General features: G+C 46.1%; 1 pseudogene; it reads right to left on the bottom strand.

The window, feature by feature from the left end:
• Positions 1–14893, bottom strand: part of LOC123114289 (putative disease resistance protein RGA1) — a 39761-nt pseudogene that overhangs the window by 6593 nt on the left and 18275 nt on the right.

Here is a 14893-nt window from a genome sequence, read left to right as displayed (position 1 = left end):
CCCTATGTCCTACTTGTCTTTTATTTTCTTCGGGTGGAGTACAAAGTAGAGATAATCTAGCACGAGATCGTTGTGTGTCTTCTACGTGCCCTACCCCTCGGTTTATATAGGTTTCAAGGGGGTATCATTCTAGTCGGTTGATTACAAAGAGAATTGGTTGTAGATGACTTCTAACACCATGTAGTATATGACAAGTGTTCGCGAGCCTTCCTTTCATATGCCGTGGGCCGCCCTGATGTGGCCCACTGGTGAAACGACGGGGGGGGGGGGGGGGGGGGGGCGGGGGGGGGGGGGGGGGGTGGTCCTCGGCCCGCCCATCCGACCAGGAGATGGTGAGTGAACACCAATCTGGGACACAATCAACTGCCAAATCAAAGGTGGTGCGGCAGTGACCAATGGTGAGGCAGTAGACGTCTTTGTCTTCTGGTATCACCTACGGTATCCAGCTACCAAGGTGTTGGTAGCAGGACAAGTGTTGATGGTAGAGGCGACTTCAACGATGAGCATGCACACTCCGCTGGAAACATTAGACCTGCGATCAGGCTATGTCGACGCGCGCCTGCTCGTGCCCTTACTGAAGGTCGTGTATTGAAGCTTGGTTTTGGGGATGAAAAATCTAGAGATTGACCTTGGGTTGGACTCGTCATCATCAGTGCACATGTGGTGATTCCCTATTGAAGGCTTAGCCTAGGAGTTGTGTGTTTTTCGTTTTGTTCTTGTCTTTTATCATAGGGTTAGTGGATGTTCGGTGGAGTTACTGTCGCCACATATGCGGCCTCGGGTATCACTACTGGAATCAGGATCTTTGCCATCAGCCAGTTCTTTGCCGTCTGCTAGCTCATGGCGAAGAAGGTCTTTGCCATCAGCTTGCAGAAAACTGACAACAAAGAAAGGGCTGACGACAAAGATCATGTTTGTCATCAGCCAATTTTGTGCCGTCTGCTAGCAGACGACATAGAAGCTTTGTCGTCCGCTAGCTGACGGAAAAGAGGGAGGTTGGCCCACTAATGAGAACAACCCCCCTCTTTGCCGTCTGCTAGCAGACGACAAAGAAAGTGGCCAACTAAAGACCGTTCCCCCCGGGCCCAACCCACTAGCTAAGCTCTTTGCCGTCTGCTAGCAGACGGCACTTCTAGCAGACGGCAAAGAAATTTGCCCTAACTAAAAAACGATCAGCGTCCAGCGCCCCACCCCCCTCTCTCCCTTCCCTTTCTCCCCTCACCTCACCCGCACCCTGTGCCTGAGCCACCGCCGCCCCGCGCCACCCCCCGAGCCCGAGGCGCTGCCGGTCAAGCCCGCCCCTCGGAGCCCGCCCCGTCGCCGCCCCGCCCGCCCACCCCGCCTAGCGGACACAGGCCGCAGCGGCCGCCATGCCCCGCCCCATCGCCGGAGCCGCGCTACGCCACCCCGCCCCGTCGCCGGAGCCGCACCATCACCGGCCGCCCTTCCCCTCAGCCTCCTCAACCCCGCCACCTCCCCGTGGTGGGTTTTTGTGTTTTTTGGTGTTTTTTTAGATTTAGTTTCGGTTAGTTTAGTTTAGATTAGGTTAGTTTAGTTTAGATTAGGTTAGTTTAGTTTAGTTTATTTTAGGTTAGGTTAGTTTAGGTTAGTTTAGTTTACTTTAAGTTAGTTTAGTTTAGGTTAGATTTAGTTTAGTTTAGTTTAGGGTTTTTTTCTGTTTTTTAAGAATAAACAAGAAATATGAAAAAAAGAAGTAAAGGAAGAAGAGGAGGAAGAAGAAGAAGAAGAACAGGAAGAAGAAAAATATGAAAAAAATTTAACAATAAGTAGAAGACGAAGAAGAAGAAGAAGAAGAAGAAGAAGAAGAAGAAGAAGAAGAAGAAGAAGAAGAAGAAGAAGAAGAAGAAGAAGAAGATGATGATGATGATGATGAAAAAAGAAGAAGTAGAAGAAGAAGATGAAAAAAAGAAGTAGGAAAAGTAGAAAAAGATGGTCGCCGAGGTCGAGGGTCGCCGATGGGTCGAGGGTTACCGAGTGGTCGAGGGGTCGAGGATCGAGGGGAAAAGGAGTCAAGGGTCGAGGGGTCGAGGATCGAGGTGTCGAGGGGTCGAGGGGAAAAGGGGTCGATGGTCGAGGGGTAGAGGATCGAGGGTCGCCGAGGGGTCGAGGGATTGCCATCCTACACCGAAACCCCGATCCCCTGACCCCGACACCCCGACACGAGACCCCGACACCCCGACCCCGACACGACACCCCGACAACCCGACCCCGACACGACAACCCGACCCCGAGACAGCACCCCGAGCCCGACACAGCACCTCGACCCCGACATGACACCCCCGACATCCCGACCCCCCATACCTCCCAAAAAGGTGCTCTTCGGCCTTCTAGAGGCCGACAAGGTCATATATTTGTGAATTATGAGTTAGGTCATATATTTTTCGATTTTGTTATAAAACATCATATTTGTGTTGATCAGGTGGTTTTAAATGTGTAGTTGTTTCGTCACTGCGAGGGTCTGGTGTTCGACGACCGCCCCGTGCGTTCGACGAGGTCCGCCCCCTGCATTCATGGGTGAGCACAAATGACATCTCCTCCTCCCCCCTTCATTTTCTCTTTTCGGTCTTCGTGCAAATGAAACTTGCTAGCTATAGGTGTCTTCAATCATCAGGATACGTGACCACTATGTGTCTCCCATTCGAAAGGGTTACATCTATAAATATGTATGCATTCGCATATTTATAACCATGATTCTTTCGAATTGCCAACGTTATCCGTGGACAACTCGAGTATGTTTAGATTGGGTTCGTTTTTCCATATGCATAATTTTTTCAGTGCCTTCCTGTTGTTCTCCGGGTACACATCCTCTCTGCTTATTGCGGAGACGTGTATTCGGAGAATAGCGGGAGGTGTTGCCAAAATTTTGCGTTGGATCCAGAGCAGAGCATGGGAAAACGAACCCAATCTACACATACTCGGGTGGGATTAGGACACATCTTTACCTATTAGCGTCTAGGTTGCATGGACATAATAAAAGTGACAAACTCCATTAACTGATGAATATATGCATGCTGATATATATATATTTCTTATATGTCCAGTAGCTAGGCAGGATGGGTGATCATGTGTGGATGTACACCGGTCACACTGGTCAGAAAGACATGACCAATGAATGGTTAAAAAACCAAGGGGTTTGTGAGAGCCGCATTTGTAAATGGACAGAGAACAACCTGGTGCCCCTGTGCCGGGTGCGACAATTGGCACAAGAGGACATAGGATGAAATGGGCAAACACCTGCAGAAGAGGGGTTTTACGCCCGGTTATACGGTGTGGATATTTCATGGCGAGTCTGCCCAACGTCCCAGAGCTGAGGTGCTTCATCGTCGCACTGACGACCATGGTGCCAGGATGGAAGACATGGTGCAAAACTTTTATGATGCTCGGAACTCGAAGAGATGGAGGAATTTGCAAAGGCCTTCAATGAAATGTTGGAGTCTTCAAAACATCCTCTCCACGAGCACACTGAGCTTTCTCAGATGGATGCCATCTCACAAATAATGGCTCTGAAGGCTCAATTCAACTTGGGCAGAGAATGCTACGATGCGATGATGACAGTATTTGGATGTTTTCTACCCAAATGCCATGTACTACCTGCAAACTTGTACCAGTCAGACAAAATCCTCCGTGCTCTTAAGATGCCCTATGAGAAGATACATGCTTATGAGAATGGATGTGCCTTATTTAGGCTTTAGTATGCGGACTTGAACTATTGTCCCATTTGCAGGTCATCCAGGTATGTTGTGGTAGACAATGGTATGGGTGAGAAGACGCAGACCAAAATCCCCATTAATGTTCTTTGGTACATGCCAATCGTACCAAGACTTCAATGTATTTTCATGGCCCAAGAGACGGCCAGACAGATGACATGGAAAAAAGGGCAAAAGAACCCAACTAGATTCAGATGGGTAGCTGACGATGGTGCACACATCGGATGGTGAAGTGTGGAAGTGCTTCGATGCATTACATGCATGCAAAGCGGTAGATCCAAGACATCCGTGAGTTTCCATCAGCACGGATGGGTTTAGTGTGTTCGGTCTGACCACAGCCCATTATAGTTGTTGGCCCGTATTTGTCATTCCACTCAATCTTCCCCCGGACAGATTATGCCAAGAAAGAACATTTTCCTGACATTTATAATTCCAGGGCCCAACTATCCGGGGAAGAATATGAATGTGTACATGCAGCCGCTTAAGGACGAATTGCAAGAAGCATGGGATAATGGGTTCAAGACATACGGCGCCTTTAGCAAACATAACTTCATAATGCATGTCTGGTACATGTACTCGACGCATGACTTTTCAGCATATGCGCTATTCGTTGGCTGGTGTGTGCATGGAAGGTTCCCGTGCCCCACATGCAAGGGAGCTCTTGAGTTTCGTTGGCTTTAGGCCGGTCACAAGTTTTCTTGCTTCGACTTGCATAGACAGTTCCTGGATCCTCGCCATAAGTTCAGGAAAGACAAGAAGAACTTCATCAAAGATAGAGTTGTCAAAAACTCTGCACCACCTGCGTTGACAGGCCAAGAGACCCTGGATTAGTTAAATGCTCTTGAGCCAGATCGAGAGCGTCCAGGGTATTTCAAGGGGTATAATTCGAAACATGCCTGGACTCACAAGACATTCTTGTGGGATTTGCCTTACTTCAAAAACCTCCTTTGCCCACACAACATCGACGTGATGGATACTGAAATGAATATCATTGAGGCACTTTTTGGTACATTGCGGCACAGAGGGGAAGTCAAAGGATAATACTAAGGCTAGAGTCGATCTAGAGGCGATATGTGATAGACTGCTACAAAACATGATAGAACCAAAAGGAAAGCAGAATTGGACGAAGCCAAAGGCATGGTTCAATCTTGGAAGGCCAGCTATGAGGGAAATTATCTTGTGGGTGAAAATGCAGTTGATGTTCCCCGATAGGTATGCAACGAATCTAAAGAGGGGGGCGAGTCTTGAAAATTGAAAATATTTGGTCTCAAGAGTCATGATTGGCACATATGGATTGAGCGGGTAATGCCGGTGATGTTGTGTGGCTTCATCCCTGAGGATGAATGGCTAGTACTGGCAGCGCTGAGCTATTTTTTCCGTGTTCTTTGTGAGAAAGAACTATCGTCGGGCCTGCTAGAAGAAATGAAAGAGTTGGTGCCGGAGTTAATATGCAAGTTAGAGAAGATCTTTCTGTCGGGCTTTTTTAATCTAATGCAACACTTGATTTTGCATCTCCCGACCAAGGCAAGATTGGTGGGGCCCATGCAAAATCGTTGGTGCTACGCAACTGAGAGGATGCAGAAGACGCTTCGAGAAAAATGTAAAAATAAACATAGAATTGAAGCATCGATGGTCGAGGAATCCATTAATGAGGAGGCGGAAAACTTCATGACATCACACTGCGAAGCCAAAAATCGTTATTTGCATAATCCGAAGCCTCGGTACAATGCGGGGGACCCTAAAAAGGGTGGATCCAACCTTAGCTTATTCAAAGGGAATCTCGCACCATCCGGTGCTTCTAATTCCTTAACGTTAGATGTCGAAGAATGGCGGACCATTTTGTTGTATATCTTCAACAACCTATCAGAAGTGCGACGGTAGATCAAGTAAGATCTCGGTACATTGTTTCACAACTTCTAATTCCTTTGAACAGCTCTTATTCCCGAGTATATTTGATACAGTCGATAAATCGCCAAATTCTCGTATGGAGCGGTGATCCAAAAGGATTCCGTCGAAGAGTATGAGCTTCTAGCAAAGCATGGAGGCGGCTATCCCGGTTTCATCTCTTGGTTCAAACAAACGGTAAATTCCATTAGACCATTTCATTTCTTCGTCTAATTTGCGTTTAATGCAACAATCCTTTCGTATTAAACTTGTAGGCTCATCCAGAGTTTATGGACGCTGAATTGAGACAAGTCGCTAATGGTTTTGAATTTAAGGTCTGTTCATTTGACAAATATCACATCAACGGGTATCCCTTTCGTACCTATGGCAAAGAGCTATCTATGGCCGACCAGAAGTCTACAAATTGTTGTGTCTCTGCTATTGGCGAAGGAGATACCGAGTATTATGGAAGAGTTGAAGCAACTTATGAACTTCAATTCTATGGGGCAAACCCACCAAATGTCGTAGTCTTCAAATGTTATTGGTTCCAGCCGAAGGAGACTAGAAGGATTCATGAATATATAGGGCTAGTGGAAATTAAACAAAGCACCCATTTGGATGTTCCCCATGTCTATATTACGGCTCAGCAGAGAACCCAAGTTTTCTATCTATCGTGGGCCTGTCAAAGTGATCGAAATCTCAATGGTTCGGATGTCGTTTATGAAGTGCTTCCACGTGTTAGACCACCTCCCCCCAATGAAGAGGATTATGAACCTCACATTAACTCATACACATATGAAGGAGAATTCTTCCAAGAAACATGTCTTTCCAAAAAACGTTTCAAGAACCGCTCTACGTCACCCCAGAACATTGAAGTAGACAGCAATAATGAATCCGACATCACCCCTGAGCCAGAACACGAAGAGGTTAATGCTTGACCGATTACGTAAAGGAGGTCTTCCACATGTTGATGCATTTATTGATGATGATGAGCATGTCATTACCGATAGTGATGATGATGATGCATTTATAGATCTCGAAGCATTTATAGACGATGAAGAGTAATATTAGTAATGTCAGTTATTCAATTATTATTATGTACACATATATTATTCATTAGCTCATGTTATTAGGTATTCAATTTAGCTCCAAAATGACCTATGCTTAGCTTATTTTCCTCGAAAATGACATAATAACCTTACTTAGCTCCAAAGTGACATATTTTACCTACGATGGCTATAAAATGACGTATACTTAGCATTTTTTCCTCCAAAATGACTTAATATGCTTAGTTAGCTAAAATTGGCATAACTACCTAGGATAGTTCTAAAATGACCTACACTTACCATGTTGTCCTCCAAAATGAATAAATATGCTTAGTTAGCTCAAAAATGGCATAACTACCTAGGTTAGCTAAAAAATGATCTATACTGAGCTTCTTTAGTTCATTTATGACATACTTAGCATACTTAGATCAAAAATGGCATAATAATCTTGGTTACCTCCAAAATGACATATACTTAGCTTATTGTTCTTGAAAATGACATAATAACCTTACTTAGCTCCAAAATGAACTATTAACCTAGGTTAGCTCTAAAATGACCTACACTTCACATTTTTTTCCTCCAAGATGACTTAATATGCTTAGTTAGCTACAAAAATACCTAGGGTAGCTTAGTTAGAAGAAGAAGAAAGAAGAGGAGAAAAAGAAAGGGAAGAAAAATTCTTCATCTTCTTCTTCTAGTATTCTTCTTCTCCTTCTTATTCTTCTTCATGTTCTAACTTTCTTCTTTCCCAATTTGCAGATTTGCTTTAGATCACGGAAGCTTGCGTTGATGGAGTATACTCTTCTCCTTGTCCTTCCTTTTTGTTTTGATTTTGTAGGATGAACAATGTTAAACTTGCTAATAATATATATATGTATGGATGAAACCATTCTATATATGCTTGCGTTGTTGGATATGTTGGATATGGACCTATATGCGCTTGTTGCTGGATATGTTGGATATGGACCTATGTATGCTTGTTGTATTTGGTTGCTTTGCCATCTGCTGGCAGATGGCAAAGTTGCAAAGATCTTTGTCGTCTGCCCACAGACGGCAAAGCACGTCGTTAACCCCTTAACAGACCTAGCTCTACTGTCTGCCGTCCAGGCCCTTTGTCGTCTGCTGGCAGATAGCAAAGAGGCAAAGGTCTTTGCTGTCTGCAAGCAGACGGCAACGTGCCCTTTGCCATAGTTCGTTCGACCAGATGTGGTGCTGTATGCTGGTCCGCCATGCATGCCTTGCCTTCAGCCATGGCAGATAGCAAAGTGCCTGATTCCTGTAGTGCATTATTTTCCAGGTCGATGTTGTTCGGCTACTGAATTCCGAATAACAAATAATATAGGGTTGTGTGCATCACCTGATGCAGATGCTGGGGGTTATCCTCCATTAAGAATATCCGAACTCATAAAAGGGGGTAGTTTAAACTCTAAACCGCCTTACCCTAAAAAAACTCTAAATCGATTTGGTGGGTAGGGAAATGAGTCCAACACATTCTCAATCCAGAAATGTAACTTGGGAATGACAAATGGGGGCTTAGGTAATCCTCAATGTTGTCCAGTAAACTAGACACCACATCGGTCTGTGAACCAATGGAGGGGGACCAGTCCGTGTACATTGATGTGGGAGCCGTCCATCCAATCGTAGCCGCAAATGTCCGGTTACATTCCGAACGAAATTTAACTATAATAAATATGCAAATTTAAACAAGTCAGACGATATTCAATCATACTCGGATAATTTTTATATAAAACCGAATGTTTTCATCTAAACCGGAGCAAATTCGTTATATTTTGGCATATTTGAACTAAACCGTACTCTAAATGACCGCCGCCCCCGTTCCTCCATGCCGAACAACCATGATCCTCGGAAAATGAAGCTTCACCTATGTAGCTTCCAAGCAGCTAATCAACCGACGATGATGAGCACGCCAAGATTAGCTTCAATGTAAAGGGAGGAGTGGTGGACTTCCTAAGACTCGAGAGCTGGCGTCTTCCCACGTTCTACTCTTCCTCGCTGCCGGCAGAGCCTGTGAATGTGTCGGCTTCATCCCCATCCTCGTCATTTCCATACACTTCGTCCGCCGCCTTGTTAATGTCCCTGAAGGTGGCTTCTAACTCCATCTGATGGAAGTGGTACCGCCAACAGTGGTGGTGGATGTCAGGGCCGGTGTGGTAGGATTGGAACAACATCTCCTGGTCACATACTTCCACATTCGGCGTGATGCATGTGTCAGCAGCGAGTTTCTCCTGCACGCATCAGTGCTCGCCGAGGAGATGGAGGTTCTAGGCCTGGTCGGCATGCGCCTGCCAGAACTCGACCTCTTGCTCTGCCCACACCATCTCTGTGTAGTGATGCCAGCGTGGACGGTGGCGCCGGCTCGTTGTCGACCGCCTTTTCCATTGGGGCATCTGCAACACTGGCTGCGGGTGAGCTCATTGGTCTGCCAGCATGCAGCCAGCTGCAATGCCGGTGATATCCTTCTTCTGCTCAGATGAGAGGTTGTCCTAGAGGGCTTTGGAGCTCGAGGAGGCCACGGCGGCCGTGCAGTAGAGAGGAGATAAGGAGCAGAGGAGGTTGGATGCGGCTATGGCCAGGCCTAAAATTTAAATAGCGGGTGGATGGCAGGGCAAGACGCAAGGTGGTCAATGGTGGGCGGCATAAGGGTGGACAGGTGCCGCCGAAGAAGGTTCCTCGGCCACCACACATGTTTAATGAAGGGAGGCGGATGGACAGGCTGTTGTTTGATAGCGGAACATTCACGTGCACCGGGAAGTGGCACGACACTCTAACTCGCTGCATCATGCTAGGGCAACGTGATAGGTCACCTCCGCTCTGGGCCTGCATGATGACGCTCTGGAGTAGCGTTGACCGCTTCGGGCGGGAAAGGGCGCGAGCGAGGGAGATGGCTTGGGTGGGCTAGGGATGTCAGACGCTTGTGTGGCAGTGGTCTGAGGGAAAAATGACGTCGCGGGAAAAATGACGCATGGACCGCTGAGCGGACCGATACAGGACCAAATTGGATGGGAAAACACGTACGATGTTGCGGTCCGGGCGGTTGCGGGCGATTTGAGAGTTGGTGTTGGAGATGCCCTTACCACCGCCAACGTTTCCCCATAATGAAGTGATATGACGATCCGCAAAAGGAACACGTACACACACACACACAATCTACAAGGCATAAAGATAGAAGCCCTAATCGTTCTGGCAAACATCGGGTAACCGCCATTCTACTATCTTTCAACATAACCTCGGGCATTATGAGTAGGATTATTACTCGACTTGGGGGCCAGATTGAGATGGATTATCTTAATCGCGTTTGCCTAACAAGATTTTGTGTTTGTTTTACTCACTTTATCCTACTTCATGGATAATTTCTTAAAGAAAATTATAAAATAGATACAATGTATCACAGTTGAATAATTGCAAACTAAGCCTTAGAATAATAGAAGATGTCCATGTTTAGTATGTCTTTTACTCAAGATCCTACTCAATTGCAATTACTCAAGGTCCTACTCAGGTACAAACTAAGCGTTAGAACGATACGACAATGACTATGTTTAGTAAGTTCTTATGTTGCAATGCTGTGATTTATTCCAAAGTCCCACACAAATTGACAAAATTCTAAAACCTAGAAATTTGTAATACGTCCCAGTAACCCTAGCATATGCTTAAGCTACACGTTAACTCTTCCATGGTCTTAAAATAAACTTTATGTTTTGACATTTCACCATCCAATACACGAGTTTGACCAATCCGCTGTTGTACAAAAAGTGAAACATCCCTAATAAAAAACTTCATTATGAAATTATTCTTAACTGATATATAATAATGGAAATGCACTTCTAGTATTCAGATTGTGTGGTTTGAGTACTATTTATGTAACGAACTTGAGTAGTTCCATTGCGTTCTAAAATGAAAATATTCGTATTCTTGAAATCTCAAATGGCATATATGTTTTACAAAAGGATCAACCTGATATTTAGGTCCCGCGAGCGATTGCCATCATCGGCTCTAGTCACACCTTCACACCCTCCAATAGCACGGATCTCGGGGTTCCTGAAACATTAAAGTGACAAGTCTAGAGTAAGTAGAACACACATCTTCTTGTAAAGGAAAAGGGGGCAGCCATTGTATATTAACCTCATGATGGACTCTTGTTCATAATCCATCGGGTCAGGTGGGGACATAAACCGGCTGTTGCTCTCATGTACCCCGATCGAAGCTGAGGAGGTTGTAAAATAAAATTTATATATCACAACGTTTTGTATAAAGAAAAATAATATTTTTCTATGGTATTGCAAAATCATGGTGCAAGCAATAATTTAAAACAGTCGCTCTTGCCCTTTGCATGCATTTCAAATATATCTAATTGTCAAAAACATCAAACAGGAAAATCCGAAAATGTAATTGCTCACACTTTTGGATTTTTCATTTAGAAATTCATATCAATGAAAATGCACTTCTAGTACTCAGATTTCGTAAAAAATCTATATTTTTCTCAAGTATTTTTGTTGTGGTTGGGATCTTTGAATATTGTAACACAGATCACTGAATTTTTTATTTTGTACATGCACAATTCATTTTTTTGGAGATTAGAACAAACACTTTATACACATACAAGGCTTGAATTATATTTGGACTGAAAATATTTGCCTCTTGTGGCATGCTGAACCCCATGCAAACATGGTTGCCACATAATCAGGAACAAGGCGTCGTCAAGAACTGTGCAACATAGATAAAATCAGGGGCTAAGACATCCTTCGCTCAGGTCTAAGCACCCATAGCTAGGAAAATCTTCTAGAACAGACTCCAATATAGGGTTGAGGGGGAGACAGGAGAGCGACCACGTTGACGGATTCGAAGGCGAGGAGGTAAGATGTGGCACGTGTGGAAGGCGGCATGGGGCGTTGGAAATTTAGATGCAGAGGGGGTCAAAGGAGGAACATCGGTCCGACAAGCTGGGCGGTTGCAGAGCTTGGACCGGAGGCGAAGTGCTGCGGGTCGTCCTGTCGAAGGCTAGGTATGAACAATGCGAGAGGGCACCATCGGAGGTCAGGCCGGTGTAGTCGCATGCTTCCCTTAGCATTGCCGAGATGAAAATATGCCATGTCGGAGAACCAGGTGGCATCGTACAAAGTGAGCCCAGGTTCGTTGGACCGCCTGTGTGCTCGGAAGCTACAAGCTGCTGGACCAGGAGGCTATAGTTGTGTTTCCTGAAAGCGAAATCTCATCTACTGTTGCTAGATTTATTAGTTGTTTTCGAGACTGCCCATGTAATACTTCTGTCGCAGTTAATTTCTCTTAATGTTTGCATTTACCGGTGAAGTCTCTATTCTAGTGATAATTTAATCCGTGATCCGCCATTTATTTTATTTTGTGTGACTGTTGTCGCTAGTCTAGTTTCTGGTTTTCCATATGGTAGAGATGCTCATTTGAACTGAAATTTGAAACCTTATTAAGCATGTCTTGATGAACTTAAGATCTTCTGTGTGTTGACTTAAGATGGGATTGTGTGTTCTAATTTGGCATTAATCATGTGTTTTGAACCAAGATCAGTTTTGTCGGATAGCTCTGGAGGATTTTGTATGAAAACACACCAGCCGGGGGAGGTGCTGAGTCTAAAGGAACATATCATGTAATTTACCTTTGCATAGTCTAGTTTGCATCTCCACAAAAGGATGTGTGCCCCCCTGCCTCAGCACAAGACCTCGCCACCATCGCCCTGCTCTGCGGTGCAGATGATGACCATGTTGATGCCATCCTCGAGGCCGATGACGCGGCCTCTGGTGCTGAAGACTCTCCATGATTAGCACGCCTCCATCACGCTCGGATGGGTGTGCCTTGCCGCCGCCGTCAGTACCTCGTGCTCTACTTACTCCAGTCCTGTCGTTGTACTTTTGGACCCTCGCATGTGATCGCCCAAACATGTACTGTCCCTTTGCCGCGGTGTATCTTTTGCTTATGTGCAACTGTTGTAGTCCGGTCTTAAAACCTCCATGGTGTATGAAACTTTCTCATGAGTAACGCAGCCTTCTCTATATGCTCGTGGAATGTGCGCGGCCTCGGTGATCAGGACAAATGCACTGACATTCTCTCAGAGCTAATCTCCATTAACCCACATATTGCCCTTCTTCAAGAATCCAAACTTGAAACGCTACCCGACCAGAAGCTACGGTCATTCATGCCCCGCCACCTTGACCAAGTTTTCTCCTTACCAGATGTAGGCTCTGCGGGCGGCACCATCTCTGCCGTCAACCCTTCCTTCTTTCAAGTAATCTCCTTCTCACACCTCTCCTTCTCCTCAACCCTAATCTTGCGATCAACGATGAGTGACCAAAACATAGGCATCACCAACATCTACGCTCCCTCCTCGCGTGCCCTCAAGCAAGAATTCCTCAATGAATTACTGCTTATTGCCCAACCAGATAACTCACCCTGGCTTCTCGTTGGTGACTTTAACCTCCTCCGATTCCCCTCAGATAAAAACAACGCGGCTTTTAGACAGGCAGAGGCCAACGCCTTCAACCAAACTATTGATGACCTGGCTCTCATTGAACTCCCCGCTTCTTGATCGACAATTCACATGGTCCAATAATAGAAACACCCCCACCCTCGAACGCATCGACCGCGCCTTCTTCAATCTAGCTTGGGCAAATGCCTTTCCCAACTCCTCCCTCACATCTCTCACGCGTTTCATGTCAGATCACGTTCCCCTAATCATCACCGTCACAACAACAATCCCGCGCTCAAACTTCTTCAAATTTGAACCTCATTGGGCCCAACTACAACCCTGCCGTGATACTGTCTCATCGATTTGGGCCACAATTCAGCCCACCTCGTTGCTGAACGCCGGCGCTTCCCTCGCCTCATGGCTCAAACAAACCCGTGCCACGCTCAAAAAATGGGCTCGTTCGCGCGTTCCCGCCCCACTACGTGAGTCACGCTGGAAAATAGCCATCTCTGCTCTTGACCTCGTAGAAGAATCTAGGCCCCTCTCCCGCCCAGAACAACTCACAAGACAGATCATTGTTTCTCTCCTAAAGAGCACCATCCTAGAAAAAGTTTCCTACTGGAAATGGCGTGCTAAAGTGTCACGTGCGATCCATGGCGGTGAAAACTCCCGTTTCTTTCACATGTCTGCCTCACATAGAATGCGTAGGAACAAGATCTTCTCCCTCACCCAAGACGGCTCGACTTTTACCTCACACCCATAAAAAGCTGACATCTTGCGAGAGTTCTTTGTTCAGTTAATCGGATCTACTACTTCCACAACCTGTCCTTTTGACCTACAATCGATCTATCCCCACCTAGTGCCCAGACTCCATGCTCTTGATGTGTAGTTCACTGAAGAAGAGATCAAACAAGCCTTCTTTCATATGAAAACACAAGCAAGTCCTGGCCCTGACGGTTTTGGCCCGTCCTTCTACAAAACCTTCTGGCACTCTATCAAACACGAAATTCTCTCCCTCTTCGCGCAGTTCCACTAGGGTACTGCGGATACGGAGCGTCTAAACCGCGCCCACATTGCCCTCCTCCCAAAATCTAACTCTGCAAACTCACCTGATGCCTTCAGGCCCATATCCTTGCAAAACTGCCCGGTCAAAGCCAGTGCCAAGGTTCTCACATCACGACTTCAACCCTTCATCCCACTTCTAGTACACGGTAATCAAACTGGATTCATTCCTGGGAGGAACATTGCCGAAAATTATGTCTTTGCAGCAGATCTCATCAGTTCTTGCCACTCTCGCAAACGCCCCACCATGATCTTCAAACTTGACTTCAGAAAAGCCTTCGACTCGGTTGCCTGGAACGCCCTAGACAAAATACTGGCTGTCCGTGGTTTCTCCCAAACTTTCCGAAACTGGATTCAGAACATGCTCACCACTGGCAAGACTGCCATCCTCTTAAATGGCATCCCAGGTCGATGGATTCCATGTAAGAATGGACTGCGCCAGGGAGACCCGGCCTCCCCCTATCTCTTCCTAATTGTCGCCGACCTGCTCCAGCAGCTTATCCTCCAAAACCCTGACCCTAATCTTCACCATCCCATCTTCACCCACATGCCCCCTACCATTCTCCAATACGCCGACGACACACTGATCGTTGTTGCTGCCTCACCCAACGCTGCTGCCACACTCCAGAACATACTCCAGCTCTTCGCCCAGGCCACTGGCCTCACCATCAATTTCTCAAAAACCACCCTAGCAACCCTGCATACAAACGATAGCTGCCAGC

Source organism: Triticum aestivum, chromosome 5B (genome assembly GCF_018294505.1).
Source record: "Triticum aestivum cultivar Chinese Spring chromosome 5B, IWGSC CS RefSeq v2.1, whole genome shotgun sequence".
NCBI classification, from domain to species: Eukaryota; Viridiplantae; Streptophyta; class Magnoliopsida; order Poales; family Poaceae; genus Triticum; species Triticum aestivum.
Note: the sequence above shows the minus strand (reverse complement) of the source record. Positions and strands in the feature narration are given on the sequence as shown.